At 34.3% G+C, this 24621-nt stretch overlaps 1 protein-coding gene across 3 annotated transcripts in view; it reads left to right on the top strand.

Annotated features, from left to right (window-relative positions):
- Window positions 1-9512: 9512 nt before the first annotated feature.
- The window catches only part of LOC128238911 (potassium voltage-gated channel subfamily KQT member 1-like), an 82067-nt gene continuing 66958 nt past the window's right edge, over window positions 9513-24621 (top strand). Inside the window, exon 1 of one of the 3 annotated variants that reach the window (XM_052955226.1) lies at window positions 9513-9561. The gene's annotated coding sequence lies outside the window, so the exon portion shown is untranslated. Of the gene's footprint in view, window positions 9562-21700; window positions 22062-22318; window positions 22348-24621 lie in introns of those variants that run through there. The other 2 variants (XM_052955225.1, XM_052955224.1) reach the window with 2 other exon arrangements.

Raw genomic sequence — 24621 nt, 5'->3', positions numbered from 1 at the left:
ACTGCCTACTTTTAAATCACACAATAATTAACTTTGCTATAAAAATGCATTTTTAATATGTGTATACGAAATATTTACTTAAATTTGATTCGTGTATTTTTAAATATATTTGCTATGCCCTCAGCAAGTTCCTGTTTAGCGTTGCTTATTCCATCATCGGCTTTGTAGGAAAAAACCCAACGTTGTGGCTTTTTGATCGAAACAGCAGTTTGCTTTGATTCCCTTATAGAAATCGTTTGACCAGATTATGGCATCCACTAACGTTTCGGCGTCCCCTAAAATCGTCCAAGTTAACTTCTTATTTCGAAGTAGGAAAAATAGTTATAATATACGCATAAAATGCACCATTTCGGACAAGAAATTCTTAAAAAAATACTACATACTCTTTAAACCAAATATGATTCGGTTCTGAGGGAGGGGCGTACTAAGTCAAAAGATAACGCCCCTAAGTTACCCCCCCCCCCCTCTAACCCCAAGTTCTAGAACCGCCCCTGGTATCTAGTAATTTAAAGCATAATTTAGACAGTAAAATAAGGCCTAAAAAAAATATGTCCGTTTCGGGAAACCCGACCCTACCTATAAAAATGCGCCGACCCTAACTATTTTTTTCCGTTTCTGAGCAAAAAGAATATTCGTTAGCGAATAGAGAGTTACGAAGGGCGGATAAATGCAGATTATAATCAGAATTATTGTTAATATGATAAAACAAAGTCAGGCAATGACTGTAATGTAGGAAATACTGCCATGTGCAAGAAAACACTCTGAACTAACGACAGATTTTGAAAAAAAAAATCCCTACCTACCCTACCTAGAAATTTTGGGAAGGTTACCCTAAACAAACAATTTTTTGGGGGGCCTAAGCAATCAGTTTTAATTTACATACGGAATTAGATTTTTAATTACATAAGATAATGTGACTGCGATGTCTAAACATATTTGCCGATAGTAAATCATGGTTTTAACATCATGCATAACGTAAACATAAAAAGTGTCTTAAATATTGAATCAACCAAATTCAGTCAAGGCTAAATGCACACATATTGACGACACTAATTTGGTAAAATAATATCCCGGTGTGATAGCTAGCGTGTTTCGTCTTTTTTCCATATTTGTCAATGTGCGTGCGAAAAATACTTGGGCTAGTTTCTAAGTATCATGCCATAACAATTGAGGTTGATTGTTTTTCATAATATACTAGTATATAATATATTTCTATACCTACTCTATTGATACATGGATAACAAAACTTCAAAAAAGACATAACCCAGGTACATCAGACAGATGTATAGTAATACCACGTGATAAATTACGTCTCATATGCTGCGTCGGAAGGCAACATTTTGCTTAAAATGAAGACTTAAATGAAAGATAACTTTTCTTCCATGCCGCTTAAAAAGCCCCGCCTTCTTTTATTACCGGAGTTTGATAAGTTTATTAGTTTCATCAAACTCTTCGACAAATCTGTTTCCAAAATAATGTTTTGAAATTTCTACGTCAGACGGCCGTATTTGAAAATGGTTGACGAACTGTTTTAAGAAAGTAACTTCCCAATCAAACTCTGGTAAAAAAAAGAAGAATTAGGGGTTCCGTATGCTGCGTAGACTGTGCTATGATACATTAATCAAAGCGCTGATATCGCTGCATGAACAGGGTTTTATACGGGTTTTCACCATTTAATGATTCACTATCATGTGTGTATTAATAAGGTGCTGATATGTAGCACAGTGAATCTAAGAGTCCCCGTGTAAAACAACCACCGGGGCCGCCCCAGGTTTATTGAAGCATGATGGTAAATGACAAATTAATATTTAATTGACAATAAAGTTAATGTCGCTGTGTAAGCAGGCAAACCAGGAAGGAGAATGTAACCAATCCCAGTAAAAGACTCCATCCTATGGTGTTACAATATGAGTTAGGCTTGCCAAGGATTTATTAACCAGAGAAATAAAATAGAAATTGGTTGATCATCCTGGGTGAATTTAAAAGATACACTAAAACCGTTTCCGGTTGGTAATTAGATGTTGGCATAAACATAAAGACTATACCAAAATTATTAAATTGAAAACGATCCTTTTCAGGGCCACTTTTAAATTTTTAAATAGTATTTTAAAATGATATATACATTTTTTTTACATAAAAAATGGATTTAACCCGGGAGGAACGATAAATAGATAGTATGCAACGGATGGTGAATTATTGAAACAGCATAGAAACAAACTCCACGAAGCCTTCCTCCCCGCACATGTGTGGGGTTTAATAATAGAAAATGAAAATATAAAAATGGGTGAATGTTTGTGCTATTCCCAACCAAGAAAATGAAATATATACTAATCAAACTTTACTCATTGGCAAGAGTTTGCTTATGTTTGCCTTGTTATTAAAAATACAACAGATTAAAGAAAAATAGTTTCTTACTTAAATGATCAAAATTAAAATAATTGCTTTCAAACAATTGTAAATGAAACCCACCTAGCTCGGTTATTGGAACCATAGCTTGCAATTTATATAGTCTGCACTTTCTCAAACTATATTTTTGGTGGTAAAGAGGCAGAAGACACTTGTAATTATTAATAGGCATTTAATGTTGTGAGTGTCGAGTTTGTGGCTACACTGAAAAGAGTTGAAAACAACCCTGTTCAAAAATGACGAAGAAACAGTGAAGTTATCTTTGTTTATTCTTTAAAGACTTCATTCGAAGCAAAATGTTCCGACGTAGCATTAGTGATGCAATTTATCACGTGGTATATACACACTGCTTTATAGTTAACCGTGCCGTACATCGATTTTTTTTATTGTCGATTTGTATCTTCTTTCTCTTTAACACTCCAAGCTATTCACTGAGCTGAAACATCTTTCCGGTATTTCCTAGTTATCTATGTCATTGGCCCACACATATGTGTGGACAACAAATATAAGGTATTGCCAATGTGTTTCCGATAAACTAAATTTATTCCAAGGAAGCCACAACGACTGCTTGAATACCTAATTCAATTTGTGATAAATGAACTGTAATCGACTTGATCGTGGAAACTCAGACTTTAAAGCTGCACTCTCATAGATTGAACGTTTTGACATATTTTTTTTTTGGCTTTAAACGAGCCAATTCTTACGAACATCCATGAAAAACAGTGATATAAGACTGCAGACAAAAAATCAGATCGCAGATATTTATATTTAGGTTCAAAAATTAATGTTTCATGTATTTTTTTCCATAAAACATTAATTTTCGAACGGAAATATGCAAATCTGTGATCTAATTTCTTGTCAGCAATCTTTTTATCATTGGTTTGCAGATATCTACGCAAAAAATGCTCTTTCCAAGACAAACAATAAAATAGTTGTAAAAATGGTATATCTGTGAGAGTCTAGCTTTGTAACGCCGCATAACACCATCGCCGCATAAACGAAATCGACCACGTTTATGCGGTGATTTTCAACGCATAAACAGTACTTTCTTATGTGGCAAAAAGGAACACTTTCGCCGCATAAAAATCACACAATTAAAACACATACCAGTACACTAGTGGTTGATCAAGTTTCATCAAGATCGGACTAAGGTTTTTGTGTCCACTTAACCAAGCTTTGAACCAGACTTTTTGAGACGTAAATTCTGACAGAGATTTAGTAAGATCGGTTTAAATGTGAACCAAACCAATTACTCTTTCTGTGAAAACGTTTGAAATGACGTTCGGTGCGACTAATGGCGACGATATATGTTACGACAACGCAAAACACCGTCATTTTCGACAATCAGAAAATTGAATCGTTTTATGATGTAACATAATTATATTCTCGCCTTTTTGTCAGACTGACGGGCATGTACCCTTGACAATGCGCACTTTCAACGTCATTTCAAACGTTTCTAGAAAAGTCAATTGTTAACGACGGACAAACAAAAGAAATCCAACAATCCTCACAGCTCAATATGTGCTCTTCGTGCTCAGATGAGCTAAGAATTATTTCAATGTCAAGAACTACTGGTAATTGTGCGATTGTGAAATTTATTCACTTCTGGGCGATTAGCGTATATCTCTGGTTACCAGGGCAACAAAAGAAAAACTTTTGAAAATGATATTTTTTCCAAAATTTTCAACACAACATTAGTTTTGGGCACTTGAACAAGAGGACTCAGATGACTGATATAGGGTCATCATGGACGTCTTTCTTTCATTGATTGTGTTTGTATGCACTAGTCATTTGTAACCAAGAACATGTAGATTTGAACGCTCAAAGGGGAGTAATAATTTATTTTCAACTTTCAATTTTGGCTTAACTTTTAAAATATTACCTAAAATTTGACCAATTTGCCTGCCTACTTTTCCCGTTTTTCTTCAAAATGACAGTAATATGCTACGCCCTAATCTTAATCAACATCATAATCAACAACATCATCACAACCACCATCATCATCACCACAATCACAACCATCATCATCATCATCATCATCATCATCATCATCATCATCATCATCATCATCATCATCATCATCATTATCATCATCATCATCATCATCATCATCATCATCATCATCATCATTATCAATCACAATCACAACCACCACCATCATCTCTACAATCACAACCACCACCATCATCATTCATACACCAATGAATAAATGTAAGTGACTCTGGAGACTCCAATGTCACAAGATTTCGGGACGGACGGACGGACATCATCATCGTCATCATCATCATCATCATCATCATCATCAACGTCATCACCATCGTTTTTGTTGAAATATTAGAACTCTATTTTTTAGCTTTATAATAAATGGTTTGAATGATGGTGGTGGTGGTTACAATTGTGGAGATGATGGTGATGATTGAGATGATGTTGTTGAAAAGTTGTCATTCACCGCATAAACGAAAAACAACACGTTTATGCGGCGATGCTGCTATGCGGCGATACATAGCTTTAAACGTAGGAAAGTTAAATTCAAATATATTGCCACGACCAATTAAATCGGCAAAACAGTCCAAAACTGAGTTAACTTACAGATTAAATGTCGCGAATATCGCCATCGTGATTTTGCAATAAGGTGATGAAAAGTTTGGCATACGTTTACAATGCTATTTGTAACACAAATATGAAAAGTTCGCGTGGTCGTACTTTTCGAAGATATTGGGGAAAATATATCGACGGACATATAATTGTTTTAGGTTCACGGACGCTAGCTTTTAATTTTCGATCAAAATCTTATTCTGCCCACAATGGTTAATAAACAGTGGAAGTATATTCCTATTCCATAATTCGGACGTGTCACCTAAAGCGTTTGGCGTATACTTTCTGACGTCTGGACACGGAAGGCGTAGCATCAACGTCACCATCAATGCCTTCCGCCTTCTGGACGAGGACCAAGACATAATCGTCGTTCCTCTCCGTCTGGACGTTTTATAATACAATAGACCGTGTGACTAACTGGAATGAACTGTGCCAAAGTACATGGATTTATAACAAAAGATTATTCTTAAAATTCTGTACTGAACATTGCAATTTCTATTGGTAAAACATTATTTACCTGAAGCAGAGCCCAAATGCCTCGTATGTCTTTAGCCGCATGAAGAAGGCCACAATCCTTCGAATGTTGCGTTTACTTGTTTGCTGCGAGAAATGTGTTCAATTCGTCCGCACGTGCCGACCAGCGATTCTTTAACAGAGACCGGAGCCGCGTCCGCAACGCCATGCTTTCCCTGCAAGCGATTCTTGGAAGTTCAGCAGTAAGCGTCATTTTGATTGTGTAATAGTTTAGTAACAGTAATAGTAGTCGGAGCAATTTATTTTAGAGCATCAACTCAACATTACAAGGATACCAATTATTGTTGCAAACCATTACGTTTAAAATAAGCTTATCGGACTCGCTCATGTTTTGGCACCTTTTTCCGGTAATACATCTGAAAACACTTAATATATTATAACTCTTTTATACCGATATTGCAGAAAAAATACACTTAAAGCATCATCATTATCATCATTACCACTGCCACGAAGACAAATACCCTAGCCCTTATTATAAAAGTGTTACGAAATTATACCGCCACTACAGATTTGACCGCAAATACCTATCATCTCATTCTGAGTCTTATACGACGTGTATTAGATTCAAAGGTCAACATTTACTAAATTAACTTTTAATAAAGGGGCTGTCTCACGTATGATAAAATAAGGAAATTGTCGAAAACTGACATAGACTTGGCATCAATGTGTAAAATGCATTGAAACTTTCTAACTGAAGTACCACATAGTTTACAATTTATTTAAGTTTAGCAGTTATTTCGTATTTCTCCATTTAAAAAAATTACTGGGTATGTCTACCAGGTAGAATTCATTCCTTATGCGTGATTGGCTAGTCGGTTTTATTACGTGATATTACCGAGGTAGGTGTAAAGCTTAATTATGTCAAGACGCCGGACTTCAATTTTGGCGACGCGGGTTCGAACCCGGTCTCCGACACATTTTTTTTACATTTTGGTACTTTTTTTAAAATTATGATATCAAAGCGTAACACATTCTAATAGATAATTGTCCTGAGATTCGTTACAGAAAAAAACTTTTTTTGGTGCCAATCTGTGACACAGTCCCTTTAATACGTTCGTTGTGTTTGCTTGGAAAACGTTTGGAAGTTGCTCGATGACTCAGAGCAATGTTTTTGCTGATTTAAAATAGCATTGTCTCAACTAGTGCACCAATATCTGGCACCGTGCAGAAAACACACCATCGGTGATTCGGTAATGCTTCAGTCCTGAGCCAGCTGGGGTCATATTACAGAAGCATCTTAAGTTAAAGTTTTACCTTTTCCTTAAATTCAACAGCTTCCTTAACTGTTTTATTCCACAGGTAGAAAGTGCTAATCTTAGTGTATATTAGGCATTTAAAGTTTGGACACTAAAGTTTTTAGAAATGAAAACTCCATTTTAAAGATTTTTTTAAGAAATATAACAATTCCAAATTGTACACTTAAGTTAAAATATTTTATATATATCTTAAGATGCTTCTGCAATACAGACCCTGGTACTTTGATATTTTGCCGTTTTCCACCACTGGGTCTCTGTCTATATGATGAAGTGTTTTGATGCTATCTATAGAAATGCACCCTGGCTTAATTAATATAATTGTGGTAATCAAAGCAAATTATTGAAAGTTATTCGAAATAAGTATTTATCAGAATGTTAAATCATGTTTAAAATCATAGTCATCATACTCAGGCGATTTTAGCTACGCTATTGGCTTACGCCAAGGGGAGGTAATGTCGCCGATATTATTTTCGTTAAATGTTGACCTAGACCTACTGGTTATTATGCATTAAACCAAGACAGTTTAGCAGATAAGGCATCTGAAGGCTTTAAATGAATTAATGAATAGAATATGATTTATAACCTCATATATTTTGCCAGTTGTCTGATGTCTTTGAATAGTCTATATTGAATTAAATGTGATTATACTAAATCAAATGAAATATTTAACGCTTTCATTAGAAATTTTGCAAGATTATTACAAGTTGAGATTGCCACGAGTACTGCTAGTGTATATGGCGAACTTGGTAGATGTCCTTTATATATCCGAAGGTATGTAAGGATAATTAAATACAGGACCAGGTTGAAATTGGCAAATACAAATAATATATTGTTAAGAGCTGTATCATGTGTTGTATTTAGAAATACTAGCTGATAGTAATCAAGGATATTCTTACTGATAACACTCTTAAATGATTTTGGTTTTCATAAATATGTATTTGACGATGTGCAGAATATAAATCTAAGAATTATTGAATTATTCAAACAGGAGTGGCATGGATTATTAAAGTAATAGTTATGCTCTTGATATGTATAAGAGTTTTAACAAGAGGTCCATGAGGGCCTATGCTCTACTGGCATGGCTCTAGTGGTCATTTTCAATCCAGAGCATGTACATGTGTATATGTATGGGTAGTAAGCTACAAACATATAGTTCACGTTTTGAATTTGAGATAGCTGAAAACGTTGCGCGTTCAACATCTGAGGACAGAAAATGTTGTAAGCAGATTAGTTGCATGAACTATTTTAATTGTTTTATTCTGTTATATTCAATCTAAAATAACAATATATTATACATATGTCAAATAAGTATCGGTTTATTTTTTCGCCTGAGACATCAAAATGATATTTTGATTTTGGAACGTTTCGATCATTATGAACAATCAAATAAATAGTTCATATTAAGATCCTCCGCAGTGGATGGGGTGGCGAATTTACGGTGTGAAAAAGATTCACGAATATTTGCTGCGGTATTTACTGACATGAACATACATTTTATGGTATTTTTGTGTGTATCGCTTAATGGAATACACACATAATAAGAACGTTTTTCGTTATATAACAAAATAATATTTCGGTATAAAACAATACGTTTTATTTCTATTTAGGCGAAATATCAGTCTGTTGTAGGGATAGATTATTAAGCTATGGTTTATACATGTGTAGGTCCGTGGTTATAACAACGTCAACAAATAAGTAATAATACAGACAAGTGTGTGTTTTTGTCACACCAGGGGCTCCGTTAATATCAATGCCACCTACTATTTTTGACTTCTATATTTGTAATTGCATAACTAGCCTAAGAGTTCATGACAGTCAAACAATATATTTTGTTAGGTCAAGGTGTAGATATATGTATGTTTAAATATATGATAAGTTGCATAGTATACATATAGTTAAAAACAACAGAAACAAAACACGTTACCCTATTGTTTGATTCATGATTGACAGAACGGAACAGAACCGAATATTTATTAGACTTAAACTTATCGTCATAATAACACATATTCATACAGAAAATATATCGAGTGGTGAAAGCGAAAAGGTTCTATCTGCTTCTTTATTTAATGTCACTTAGAACCCCCATCCCTCCACAGGCTTCCCCACCCCTCTCCAACCTCCAACGATTACGGCATACAACATTCGAACACAATAAAGTAGTAAATCCGGGCGTATTAAAGAAAACGCTATATACCTCAGAGAATGGAAGGGATTTTCGGTATTTACGGGGATTTTCGGGTTTTCGGTAATTCCACCGACCGAACCTTTTCGCTTTTACCCCTCGAAATGCACCTTGATGGTACTGTAAATCAATATAATGCGCATCATCCCATGACGTTGGCAACAGTTCGACCTTCGAAAGGTCATGGGTTCAATCACCGGCCGACTCTAGTCCAAATAATTGTACGTTGACAGATTTTTTTACGATTTTAGATATGGCAAATCCTTCATTGGAAGAATCCCGTTTAACACGTCTATTATTTTAGACTACGACCATCTCGTATTGATGTGTTTATATATATTTTTTCTTTTTCTTTTTAATTTTCATGATAAACAAATGAGTTTAATTTAAACATTAAATTAAACATTATTTATAATTTATTTCAACTACGGTACAGTGGGAGTAAACATTCCGTTTTCATAAATATGTTTCTTATAATCCCGGTGTAGCCAGAATCCGGACTCCGGTCAGTGAACTGTACTCTCATTTACGTTTTCCACACAAGGAATTTTTTTACCCCTCGGAGCGGAAAACAAATACAGAAAATAGGTATCTATATATATATAGTCTTTTCCTCATTTGTCTTTGGTGATAACGGATTTAAATGTATGCAACACTTAGAGCAAGGCCGTTAGAACTGCAGACAGTCTAAAACGCTTCGTTTGACTGCGTGATTTGTAGTTGTTAGGGACGCCACTTTTTGGAATGGATGGCAGACTTGGCTAAATAAAAAAAAAGCCGCTTTAAATTGTCACTTGGTATTCTGACATTCAAAGCAGGCCCATGATGTGTACTGTCATGATTTATGTGTGCAATCTGCATTTTTTTTTTTTTTAAGTAAACCTAGAAGGAAAAGTGTCTGGGATGTAATGAAGCACACTCCAAAAAATTGTACGTTGTGGACAGATGATATTTTTATTTGGAAAATCCTTCATGTACAAATCTGAACACTTTTTGAGGTTTTTCACAATTATCTTGGAGAGTTTTTGTTGTAGCAAGTTAATATTGCGTATGAAACATCTTTGGTTAATGTGACAAAATCTGTTAAAGTACAAATTCACGATCTCATCAATTTTATGTCGAAAACCATTCATTTTATGGACACTTTATCACCCTTAAATTTATTCTATGAAGGGCACAGATACCGAACACTTGCAAAGCAAAAATATATGGTCATACAATTATAATTAATAAGTATGCTATATTAAATAATCACTAAGCTGCAAAGTTATTGATTGTTTCCGATGTTTTTCAAAACATGCAATTCAAATGATTTCTATTTATAAATATCTTTAATGTAGGTCAACATAACTGCAAAACCTTAAGATGCGCGTGGACATGGGAAATATGTGGTGATTGGTGGAGTATTGGAACAGGCGGCATTTATTGTAAAGCGATGAAAAACTGAAGAAAATAGGACTATGATCTACTTTTCACCATTTTCCACCTTTTTTTCACCAAATGTCACCCAAACATGGCCGTTGTTGGATTACTGGAATGTTTTCCACAAATGCCATGTGGCAATCATTTACCCCAAATGGCACCCAAACATGGCAGTTGATGGAGTATTTGAATGTTTTTCACCAAATACACCGTGGCATTTGGTGGCATTTAATTTATCAAAATTGCACAAATATCTCTATTTACTCACTATTTAAAGTTCCACAAATGCTAGTAATTTTCGGTACAATACATTAACATATTTTGAGCAAATTTTCCAGTAGGGATCGAGGTCATTCTGAGTTTAAATCAAACATTAATGGGATCCTTTCAACTTAAGGGAAATAGCAACAAAGCATGTACACAGAATGCTTCGTTTAACTCATAGTCATCATTGTCATCGTCATCATCTTCATCATCATCATCATAATCATCATCATCATCATCATCATGACATCATTGTTGTTATTGTTATCACCACCACCATCATTATCATCATCACCACCACCAACATCACCATCATTATCATTATCATCATTACCACCTCCATCACCACCACCAAATATCTTTTATTAAGAAGAGCTGGTTTGCTATGCTCACTCCGCCCCATTCTTAATCAACAAGATCTTACTTCATGTTGTCTAACTATTACATAGTGTTGCAAGTTAATTTTAATACTTAGTATATGAAATGATGCTGAAGCAACAGCATGAACAGCAACTGAATGCTTATTTAATTCCATGACGATTGTGCTGTTAATTAATGACGATTGTGCTGTTAATTAATGAGTTCCATCTTTTAGTACTCTTTTTTACAGTACATTCCTTTTAAAACTGAATTCATGTCAATTATTTTGGAAAAAATAAAACCAGTGCTTTACAACACATGCATAAAGCTTATCTCTAAGAGAAATGTTAAACAAATACAAAGAGCCTATGTGTGTAAAAAAGATAAAAAAATGATAAGTCACGAGTTTTTGGTTGTTTATATGATAAAAACAGTTACCTTTTAATCAATCCATTTAATTTATCAAAACTGCACAAAAATCTCTATTTACTCACTATTGTAAGTTCAACAAATCCTAGATACTGTCAGAAGATTAAAATATTTTGAGCAAATTTTCAAGTAGATGATGATGACAATGAAATGGTAAATCAGTATCGTGAAATACATGTTCACTTGGATAAACTTCCCATACCGGTAATATTGTATGACTTGTCACCTAAGGTATTTAATGTTTTAGTATTCTGCTTGCTTTGCAAACTTTCATTGTATCAAGCTGAAAAACACTTCACACAATGACTATCAAAAGTCATTTACTGGTAAATCAGTTGTTAAAGGGACTAGACACCAGATAATACAATTGCAAGAAAAAAGAACATTGTCAAAAACTTTTATGTCAGAAATTGACACCGTTGTGTTATTTATACATTGAATCTTACTTTAACATATACTAGTAAATCCGTTGTTAAAGGGACTAGACACCAGATAATACCATTGCAAGAAAAACATTGTCAAAAAACTTTCATGTCAGAAATTGACACCATTGTGTTATTTATACAACATATTGGATCTTACTTACTAATGTCTGTCACATCGCTTACGACACATGCATCTATCCCAGTTAGTTTAAAAGTAGCATAGTATTTATTTGTACTCATAAACCAATATGATTTTAACTGGGAAACCAATATGGGCTATTTTTAAACAGGGAAACAGATGAGACAGCAACTTGAGAGTTGATTCTTTCAATCATGTAAAATGATGTATTTTTGGCCTCCTACTTGCCTGCATTAACAATGGTAGGCTTGTTTTTGGGAAATGATACTGTATTAGCAGATTTTTTAACCATCTGGTGTCTAGTCCCTTTAATCGTAGTATATATATTTTCCTTAATATGCAATATATTTGTATTCCTTTCAATTTTCCATCAGATGATCTAAACCTAAACCAACAGGTTGTTTCAAAACTATGTACCTTTTAAAGAAATAATGTATTTTTGAAAATGTGTATAACTTGCAAATCCATGATAATGTAGCCTTTCAAGAATTTGAGATTTTTTTTAACCTAGGTCTTATTAAATAGTTAACTATAAGTTGAGTCAAACATATATATTACTACATGTGCATGTCAATTTCAGACCAGTTTAAAACTTTTAGAATCTGTGAGTAATTGATCATAAAATTTGGCTAGAAATGCATTTTATCATTGACATGAAAAGTAATGGATTAAGATCTAAAGTATGTATACTTACAAATTTTATATAAATAGTTTGATTGGACACCATTGCATAAACATTTAAGAACATGCTTACAATATTAAAGGATGTTTAAGTGCTCTATATTATATAATGTAAACTACAAACTAATGGGCCTGTCACTGTTTATTTCTACTGCTTCACCTTATTAAAATCATTAAATGCTAACTGCTGATTAACTGAAATAAATGTATTGGAAGTTTTGAATCTGTCGTCTCATTGGACAAAATATAATGTTGAGCACTAACATTTATAATAACACCACCATTTACTGCATATTTTTATCATTTGGGAGTTGTTGAGGCATTTTGCCTATTGTGTTTACAAAATTTGATCTACGGCATATGCCAGTATATGCATTTGTAGTTCAGACTATGTTGGACAAATTTTTATTGAAAGGGAAATCAATGCTGCTAATGCCTTTTCATTTAGTTTGTAGGGTTTCTTTTTCTCTCCTCATTGGATATACTGTACAAAAATGTCCTATAGGAAGAAAATGCCCTTATCGACATGCATGTTTTTTTTTGTGGGTTTATTATTTTCGGATTCCTTTGACATAAATTAAAAATGCTTACTTTATATCCAAACTTTTAAGGAAATGCAATTTGTTCACGTGAAAAGCATCACATTGGCGCCATCTTTTGAGGGGATAGGAAATTGTGATAAGAGTAGTCGTCATTTAATATTTATGATCCTATACATGACTGATTATCAAATTTAATGCATTTTTAAGGAGTTTGCTGAATAAATAAAATTGATAAGAGAGCAGGGTTCTTTAAAAAGACAGGCGCCTTGGACACTATAATGTCTTACAGAAAGTGTTTCTGAATGAGAAGTAGAAAGCAGAATGATATAGGGAAAGTTGTTATAGATTCATCATTGGTAATTGTTAAAAGGTATTTGTTCCATTATCTAGTGTTTTGCCCATGCTATTTTATTCACATATTGTGAATATAATTTTCTTGCTCACCGGATAGTCATTTCCGGTAAATTTGAAGCCGTTCTAGAAAATTCCATCTGGCACCCCCCTGATGCCAGATGAGTCACATGCTGTAAAGTTTTACTGTTTATTTCTTTTATTTCACTTTATGTAACCATAATTATGAGATTTCAATAAATGAGTTCCATAAACATTAACTAAATACAAAAATAGACCTTCAAACAAAACAAAATAACCCTTAAAAGATGTGATATTGAAAAAACTCCTTGACACTTTGTGATTAAATGTACAAAAATCCATATTTTTCGCCAAAATTTTTTTTTATGGTATGTTAGAAAAAATATCAATCATGTGTTTCTGTTTTTGATAGAAAAATCCGACCCTTGGGCATGCTGCATAGCTGATAAGCCGGCAAGCCTTGTTACCTTGCAAAGCAGGTGCCCTCGAGTCGGATTTTTCTGTCTGGAAGGAAAAAGCATGACAGATATTATTAATCTGAGACCTTTGAAGTTGTTGAAAACCTCATGGATAATATGTCTTTGCGTTGCAAGATGTCCCAGCAGGCACACAACATTGTTTCAATGTTGAAATATAGTTGAATATTGGTCACAACATCGATCAACAATATTTCAACGTTGAAACAACGTCGAAGCTTCAACGTTGAAAAATTGTCGATATTTCGATGTTGAAACGATGTTGAAATACGGTCGATACCTCAACATTGAGGATGGTTGAAAAATGGTTGTCATATTAATGTTGTCATGACTTTCGAATATATATCGATATTCTGTTCTGATTGTATTAATATTTCCACATTCAATTTTTTATAGAGAGCCATTCATGCTTGACGAGTAGACTCCTTTTTTAGGCTGAATGGCCATTTCCGCAATACAGAGTTACCCCAATTGGAAAGTTTGAAACGAGTTGCGCCCTTGCGTATTGCGTAGTTCCGGTCAGGTTTCAAAAAATATCGATTGTGCAGATCATCAGTAACAGCAGAGCTTTAAAATTATCGTAAATTCCATTAGTTCAAGCTAACTACGTGTGGGAAGTGACAGTCGGTTCCATTCGAGTAAGTACGTTTGGTATTTATTTACAAAATTTAAAAAAATTATGTTTTTGAACGAATTATTTGTTGAAAATCATACATTTCGGATACAAAAAAACCCCTATTATGTTTATAAAGCATGGTTTATTTACATTTATTGTTTTAATCTTTTACATTTCAGCATGGATGAAGAAGAGGTGGCGCATCGCATTGTTGGTGGGGCCGTGGATGAGGAGACATTGGCAAATTATATCTTTTGTTAAATTTAAACTCATTTTACCATGTACATGTACATACTGTATAAATGTAATTCCAAACAGAACTGTGTTCTTTATAGTTTTCACCTTACCTTAACCCTTCAGCGGTTTAACTGCAACGTCTATTCAATGTTGAAACTGCAACGCCGGTTCAACCTCATTTCAACGTTGTTTCAACCTCATTTCAACATTCAATACAACTTTCAAATACAACCATATTTCAACCTTTTCTCAACGTTGAAGGATGACTGTTGTTTCAACGTTGCTTCAACGTTGTTGTGCCTGCTGGGGTGTTTCGTTGTACTGTGGTCACAAGCCAACATTCTCTGCACTGGTATAATGCTTTCCTGGCTTGCTCAAATTCTGGATTTTATATAGCTGGGCTATATATAGTTAAGAATGTTGATGCCAAGCACTAGTGTTGGAAATCAGGCTTGTTCATCCAAAGTTTAATTTCAATGACTGGTTGTGCATGTGAAAAATTTGTTTGAAAACATTTTGAGAATGATTTTTTTTCACCTGGAAATGGTGTGACAAAATGTTCTTTTAATGTGACTGACATATGTTTAATTCGCACCCAGAGTATTCATGTATTCTGATGAATTCCTTGATCATGTCTGTTATGGGAATTTAAGTGTTGTTTTAAGTGTCTTTTAATACCACAAACATCCTCCGCAAAACTCTCATTAGTAAACCACTAATTGTTTCTTAATTAAAATCAATACAAAAAGACTACTCTGACATTCAATTTAGTAATTTTACAGAAAACGTTGTTGACTACACAGGGTAAGTCAGTCAACAAGTAAGTGATTTTAATTTTTAATGAAGGCCACAAACAGGATTTCTTGATTGTACTAATTATTTAATTGTCTTAGAAGATACCAATCTGTTTTGTTCCAGATATGTTAAAATAATAAAGCTTAAACGGCTGACCACAATTGACATGATCATGCTCCGAACTGGATTAAGGCCAAAAAAAAATACCTGTGTTTACGGTAACATGGCGAAAAAAATAGTGTCAGTAGGTCGGGATTTTTTTTTTTTTACACTTTCCATATCATGCAATTTTCTGTTGCATCAAATCAGTTATGTTATATCTACCTGTTTCCTTATTTACAAAATGTCTGATAAAACAGTATTGTTTACTGTCTGAAATCATTTCCTTACCTAATCGACTACCGTATTTTCCAGCCAATTTTGCCCATGAAATCTGGTGTTTTTTGTATACAATGCTGGTCGTGATCGATTTTTAGGAAAACCCAGCACTTCAATTTCAACAAATCTGTGATAATCTTCTAGCCAAACAGTCACTTATCAACTAAATATTTGATTTGCTTGAGGAAAATCGCCGATTTTCTTGTCAACTGTGAGCTCCTTAAACAGGGCCTTCAAGTGGAGGTAGGTTAATAAAAGAACAAAGTAAATGCGGATATGGATTTATTTTACGTATCTTATTTTCGTACATTACTACAATCAAAGTTTCATTCATATTTATAGTGAATTAAAACATTTCAGTCATTGTTTTAAGATTCCCAGACAACGATTATTGTTTATTATTTTTTCGATCGTAAGGTATTTTCGTACCAGCCTAAGCGAAACCCAGGCAATCAAATGGGATCATACGGTAACCGACTGACCAAATTAGATACAAACCATAGCCATGCGCCTTTGATCTTATCACCGCTTGTGCTCTGACGCCACAAATTGTACCGTTTGATCTGCAGCCGACACATTCCAATAAATGTAAAAGTGTTACTAACTTTCGCAGGTTTTTGTTTGGATTTCAGTTGATGGGACTTAAATAATGCGAAATAAATAACCATTTGATAATTGCGGATAAATTAATATTAGTTTAAACATATTTATTATGCAGAAAAACAACAATACAGCATTTGTTACAAACATATAAAATAAAGGATTGGAATGGTAGAATTACCTAATAAAGTTCCTTTCCTTGAATGGTTATTTGCAATAGTATTAAATACAGGTTTTACTAAATAAAGGATTAATATGATAGCTCCCAGAGTAGTAAGATGATTTTAGATAGAACGGTGGTAAAATTTCAAATTTAAAGGAATTTAATATCAGATAATGAAAAAAAAAAACGCAAAAGAAGAAAATGATAAGCTATGTTGAGATAGGAGAAGGAAAGAAGGAAGGCAGAGTAAAAGTCATAGGATGGATTTAAACTGGAGTCGATTAATCAAATCTTTTTGTTAAGTGAATATATTGGTGGACTGCATCAAACAGTTTGAAATTCTGTTCTTCAGTCAGAGTGTCAGCACCATACAATAGTGAATGAAGAGTTGCTTCAGTCAGTGCTTCCACTGAGTCGATCAGAGAAAGTCGGAGTAGAGTGAACATAAAAGAAGAAAATGATATGTTGTTTCTTGCCGTCCGCAAATACAGAGTGGAGAAGATACGATGTTTTTCGAACAAAGGTGATGGTTTAACGAGTATGTAGGACTTGAAGCTTACGCTTCCCATAATAGAATAACTTGCTAGATTTAGAAGTAACTGACTTGAGATACTCTTTGAAACCAGACACGGTATCTAAAGAAGATGCCTCAGCTGGAAGACTATTCCAGGAAGAGATAGCCGAAGGAAGGAAAGAGTTCATATACGATGATGTGCGAGTTCTAGGAATGGAGATTTTAGATGAATTTCTGAGAGATCTTTTTGATACTTGCCCTACTGTTGGGGGGGACCAAGTATGAAAGATAACAGGAGTGAACCCATTTTTCATTTTTAAGAAAAGGAGAAGTTTGTGCTTTTCGCGCCTAGTTTGTAAACTTTCCCAGCCAGTTTCAACTTCGAGAAGACGTAAGGAAACGTGTACAACCAGTTACAATTCTGGCACACTCTGTCTGGATTTTATCTAATTCATTCTTTTCATGTTGGGTGCAATTACTCCAAATAACGTCTGCATATTCAAGAATTGGTCTGACAAAAGATAAATAAATAACTTCTAAAGATCGCCTGTCTAATTGAAATCTTAGCCGTTTCATCACGTTGATCCGAGCCCAAGCTTTATCTTTAATATAATCAATATGAACATGCCAACTACAATCTTCAGATATATGTATTTCGAGATGTTTATGGGATTCAACAGAGGGTATCACTGTATCAAACATTTGCAAAGGAGGATGAAGGGGCTTTAATCTTTTTTTGGTTAGCACCATAGATTCGGATTTAGATTCAGATGGATTAAATTTCACAAGCCACTTGTCAGCTTAATGAGACAACTTGTTGATATCGGACTGTAGTTGCTCAGCTGCAACTTGGGGTGTTTCGACTATGACAAATAGACTAGTATCATCAGCAAATAAATTGATGTTAGAATTGACATCATTTACAATATCATTAATGTATATAAGAAACAAAAGGGGACCTAAAATAGAGCCTTGGGGTACACCAGCCTTAATCTCAGAAAATGATGAAGAGGCTCCTGGAATAACCACTCTTTGTCGACGATATTCCAAGTAATTTGAAAAAAAAGAAAGAAGTGAACCACATATGCCTGCATGTTCGAGTTTGTACAAAAGGCCACAGTCCCAAACCTTGTCAAAGGCTTTACTTTCATCAAAGAAAACAACTCTTATTTCAAGACCTTCGTCAAGGGCATGGCAGAACTTATTATAGATATGTTAGTTGATTAATGGTAGAGTCACCGGGCAAGAAACTGGATTGAAAACATGTAAAGAAGTGAGTATCACGGAGAAAATTAAAGACATGTTTAAATATAATCCGTTCAAAGACCTTTTCCATAGTATTTAGGAGTGATATTGGACGATCATTTGATGGGTCTGAAGGATCACCCTTTTTGAAAATTGATTTCAATGAGTATACTAAAGTTGTTATTGAGTATTGGTAATGCAAAGAACAGCATTAATAACAAAGGGAATCGAGCAGAAATACAGAAATGAGGCATGACAACCTCTATTTGGTCAACACTATGATCTCGTGAAATCGTGAGTTAAAAAATACGAAACAGTATTCAGTTGACCTGCTTAACTTAGAAACTTTGCGAATCGATAAATTGACTAAAAAGAAATGGATTGACTCAGTCCACCCTATGAAACTAAAATGCGAGAATGAAATAGAAGTGAGGAAAAAAGAGCATAATAATCGAAGTGAGACAAAGGAACACATGACAATGATATGGAGAATTAACGTTCTAAAATAGAAAGATATCAAGGTATGAAGTATAGCATGATGCGAAAAGGTTGATACTGGTGGACACATTTTACAAAAGGGTAGGTGAGATATTTAATTTAAGGGGTGTTTTTAATTATCGAAAGCTCTGGTATATCATATAATAGAAATTGTATACATTACCATAAAAAGATCATTACTAGTTGATAAATACTCGCTTTAAGTAAGACTGAATGTGAGTATAAGTCTAATATGTAGAAACATCAGGAACGTTAAAATCTTGGTGGTGTATGGTAAATCTAAACAAACGTAGAACAAATATACAAACATTATGTTAGTGATTTTACAAAGCTCAAACATATGTTAATAGAGTAAAACTACATGTATAAATTGGCTTTACAAAATACAGTGCCATATCAACTAAATGATAATAGTTAGGTAACATAAAGTATTTGTGTCATTATCCTATTTCTTAGGTCAGAGTAATGAAACTGAATATAATGCATATTCGCCCATACAAAAGAGCGCACCGCGCTTGAAAGGCATGTCAATTGGCCACATTGCCGATCTGAAACCTTATGACATTATTAGATAGTTTCATAATAATGCAGGCTTTACCTTAATTAATGTAATGTAAATTTAGAATTAAACGACAAATTGAAGTATCGTAGTTATCAATATATGACAATATTCAAGTGAGCATAATGTACGTCATACATACTAAACAACTTTGGAAATACATTTGTGAAAATTGCGAATAAATTAAAACGAAAATAGGGTTTATACAACGTAGCTAGAATAATCAATATGGCGTAACAATGTCATAAGAACAGGTAAAGGTGACCGATTCGATAGACCAGTATAAACATGACTGGATTACCAGTGCACACTACACTGCCGAACAAAAGTTAATCACGGATTCCCTCTTCTTTTTTGAGAGATGTGAAGTCCTTTTCAGACTCAGTTCGATAGTAGCGGTTGGCATGGCTTTTGATGATTATGGTGCCGTCTGAGGTCCAAGTGCTGTTGATCAGCTTTCTCTGCGCTAGCACTCTAGACTGGTAGTAAAGGTGACTTCTAGATTTGGTGAGGTCCTTATTCAGAAAGACACCCTTATAACCAGTGTTTTTGAGTTTCGATTTGCATGAGTACATCTTGTTGCGGGCCCTGTAGCTGACAAATTTAATGATGATATCGCGCGGTTTAGTGCGCACAGATTTAGCCCCACTATTTTCATTTTCTAGTGCACTCACTTTAGCATTGATGCCTTGTAGTACACCATCTACAATGGTTTTTACCATAACGGGCAATTGCTCCTGAAAGGACTTTTGGATAAGAGCACTAATTTGAGAAAAGTCCTCACTTCTGAAGTTACTGGTGGCACCGGAGTCAGACATATCTGTATGTTCGCGCGGCGAATCTAGGTCGACAGAGCATTCACGGACCCTCTTTGAATCGGTAGGGTCAAAAGGTGATGTAAGGTCTCGCTTGCCAGTTAATAGACAAATTAATATTACTATTAATGAAATGTGTATTGGAACCTGGTAGTTTAAAACCTGCATCAATTCGCAAAGCCTTATTGTAGGAAGCCTGCATAATATACGCAAAGCCTAATCGTAAAAAAGTAAGTTTTATTTTGGACATGGATATAGATATTAGAATAACACTGCAAACTATAATTCAAAATATTTTCATTATAAAGACAGCAAAATATGTCTCCAGGGATCAATCACGTGTTTGGACCGTAAACATGTGTTTGCCAATTTTAAGATATCGGACAGGGTTCGCCGCCCTCCGCCATTTGATTTTCCTGTCTCGGTAATACATAATCAGGAATGAAAGTATATTCTCCGGGGACATTGAAAGACAAACAACGAAAATAATAACGATATATTTAAAGAAATATATTTTTTAAGGATAGAAATTAAGTTGTTTTTTTTTTACTTTAAGGCCACGTTTTTTTTATTTTTTGGTTTACGAGAAATTTTTGAAAAAGTACTCACCGGCAGGTCGAAAAAAACAACAAAAAAACAAAACTTTAAAGACTTAAGCATACCACTTTTCGAATCTTTAGAAAAACTGATTTTTTCACATTTTGATCATTTATAATATATGTACATACAGTGTTCTGCCAAGGACGCGCCCTTGCGCCATTGGCGCAGAAAAAATCGGGATGGCGCAACGAAATACCTGTAGACGGGCCGATCGGCGCGCCCGTTTTTCAAAAAGCCGTTTTGACTTAATCGAATTTTTAAAGAGCCGTTTTGACTTAATTGATTTCTTTTTCAGAAGTTTTACAACACAGCATTCATTCGATAAAACAACGATTTTCATTGGTCCGTATACGTGTAACTATCCAACCGTGAGGGGTAGTATATTTTTTTGCCAAATTCAATGTCATCATCATGGCTGAGAAAAAGAAAACAACTCAAATTAGAGGGGGGAGATATAAACAAATTCAATATCAATGAGGCCCTCAACAGGTGCATTAGAGGAATGCAAAACAGAGGAAAATGTTCCTGGGTGGGGAGGGTTATAATTTAGGGATGTGATTTATCCGCGGATTCGCGGAATCACGCGGATCTAATGCCCCCAAGGACCCTCCCCCCCACCCCCCCCCCCCCCCCCCCCCAAAAAAAAAAAAGAAAAAAAAGAAGAAATAAATAAAAAACAGATTTTTTTTAGCTGATTAAAAAAGATAATGGTGTGACTCAAAAAGTCAGTTTTTCTTGTACGGCAGTGTGCTTTTTACCCCAAAAGTGCCCCTCAATCAATCAGTCAATCACATCCCTGATAAAGCATAACAACACATTGACATGTGAAACTGTTCATTAACGTATATCATTGTGTCTCAATTGTGCCATGTTTATAGTTTTTTCTAAATGTTAAATTGATCTGTCCAATATTTGAGAATACTGATGTCATGTGGATGTTACACCATGTATATAATGGGTAAATAAAACACTTTCATTTAAAAGTTTTCATTTTTGGAAAAGGTCATGGCCCTTCACTTTTGAAAATGGCCCCTAATTTTCATGACTGCTGGGCCATCCGGCCCCATCTTTTTCAATCCTTGGCAGAACACTGGTACATATATAAACATTGTATAAATGTAATGTTTAAGGTACTCAATAAAATTAAACAAGTACTGTAAGCTTGCTGTTACATGTGTTTATCATTTAAGGGGTTTTGAAAACGAATATAAACAGAAAACACATTTTATTGCAATATGATACAGGTAAGTAGCACTGTGTCTCGATTCACAAGTTTATATATTAAAATTCAGTTTCCAACATCATGTGTAGAATGTTTATCTGTTTTTTTTTATATAAATGGATAGGAATAATCTCCTTTGAAACATATTGAACGGAGATATAAAACTCTAAACCTTGAAGCATTTATATGATTCCCAAGTAGTCTTCCAAATAAGCAAAAGTTTACTGCCGTTGGTTTGTGGTTTTGGTTCGGGCCTATGAAAAATTAAATTTAAACACGAAGTCAGGTCAATGTGGTACTTGGGTCATTTTCTATATTTATATACTATATGAGCATTCGGAATGGTTTCAAAATCCTTATTTATAATACTGCACCAACAACAATAAGTCAGATTTAATATGGTCATAAAATCATTATGACACACACTACTTTAAAAACAAACACTGTTTTCTAATAGGTCTATGATAATAAGTCACTGTCGCTTGTCATATCTCCATAATTTCTTTAATATAAACAAATAATTCAGACAATTGTGACTGCCCCCCCTCAGTGCTTTGATTTTGAAAAGTAAAGTAAATATCACAGGTCAGGAAATCCGTATGGAAAATACTAATGCTCGATTCACATTATTAAAATAGGTTATACATCTACAGAAACAAAGGTTTGCAGAAAAATATGTTGATGAAAAAAGTTGAAATTCGGGTCGCGAAAATATATGACAGAAATGAAATGCGACAAGTTTACCTACCAGAACATTTTCTATGGGAAGGTACTGAGATATTACAGTTCCAATATCTTCTTGTGCCGTTGTTTTACTTTTAATAAACTTTTGGCATAGTATTTTGTTGTTCATTTCGAACTTAGCGTGGAAGAATATATTCGACATGACGCCGCGATACGTTTCGTACCCACTCTATATTGTACCCGAATTTAATTTTTTTGACTCGCAGCACGTCGGATCGGCAAAAAAAATCACAAAAATCATTTTTATTTTTTTCAGTTTTGTCAAAAATAAAAAAAATGTGGCCTTACATCTAAAAAAAGATAAGGGTCGGTGAGGAAAAAATAGGGTCGGTCGGGTTACCGGAAATACAGGTGTTTTTTTTTTGGCCCAAGACCGCTCTCGATTTTCACCTACTCTGTAAAAGAATATAGTGAATCCATTAATTAAGTCCTAGTGCATTAATTTTGTTTGTCCAAGGTTAACCGATCCCACCATTGGTTAAAAAGTGAATTATTTATATCAGAGTGGTTCGGCATGATGACGTGTCATTTACAATACAGATCATAACGAATTGCATTCTGTCAGGCGGTACATTTTTATGTCCTGACAATGACATAGGTATGCTTTGAAATTTAGTTTCCTTATTGTTTTTAATATAGACATGCATGTTTTAACAGTTGCCCAAGGTTTTGGGTATCTTGTCAGGTTTTGGGGCTTGAATTGAAAACTTGCAACTTGAAGCAATATAAATCTGCTGTTTAAGCATTGAATTGGCTGCCAATTGGTTTTCAACTGCCTGTTGATGTCTGTAATATAATGCACTACCCCTTTGTAGTATAGTACTTACTGCCTGGGTCACAAACCTTATATTATAAAGACCAAAATTTTGGGTCATTATATTGCATGATAAAGACTAAGCACCATTGACAATGTTTATTTTGTGGTTGCAGCTGATAAACATTATATTGGGTGAAAATTCACATTCACCTTGCTGGTCTGAAACAGGTCACATACTTTTTTTTGCAATTGATTAAATGAAGTGCAAACTTCTCAGATTTCATTTTGTTTTTCGATAGTCTTTTATCCCATCTACCTCTGCTCCCCTTCTAAACACGATTTCCAAAAAAACATACTTCATTCTATGATGTAACAGGAGGCATGTTCACCCAAGTCTTTGTTGTCTGGCTTAAAAGCCTTTTGATGAAAGATTAGGCCGCTATTGTTTTTTATTGATGTATTGTTATTTCCTTGTACTAGTCTGATATTCCAGAAAATGTAATCAGTACCTCTGCATACAGAAGAATTGAACTGATTGACGGCAAAAATCTGCATATTGCTGATTGTCTTGCAGATATTGGCCTTATTAGTATGATTAATATGTCTATGATAATTGGAAGTTGTACAAATTAGGTTTAATCAAGCTATGTATCGGCAGATATTTGTTATAAATAAAGATTAGTAATACGAAGCAGGCTATTTATTTGTCCCAAATGTTATATCATTTTGTTTAATAATGGCGTACCATAATGTGTTTATTTTACTGTAAATATGTTACAGTTTTTGACTTTGTAA

Source organism: Mya arenaria, chromosome 6, assembly GCF_026914265.1.
Source record: "Mya arenaria isolate MELC-2E11 chromosome 6, ASM2691426v1".
NCBI lineage: Eukaryota > Metazoa > Mollusca > Bivalvia > Myida > Myidae > Mya > Mya arenaria.
This window is presented reverse-complemented; position numbering and strand designations above follow the sequence as displayed.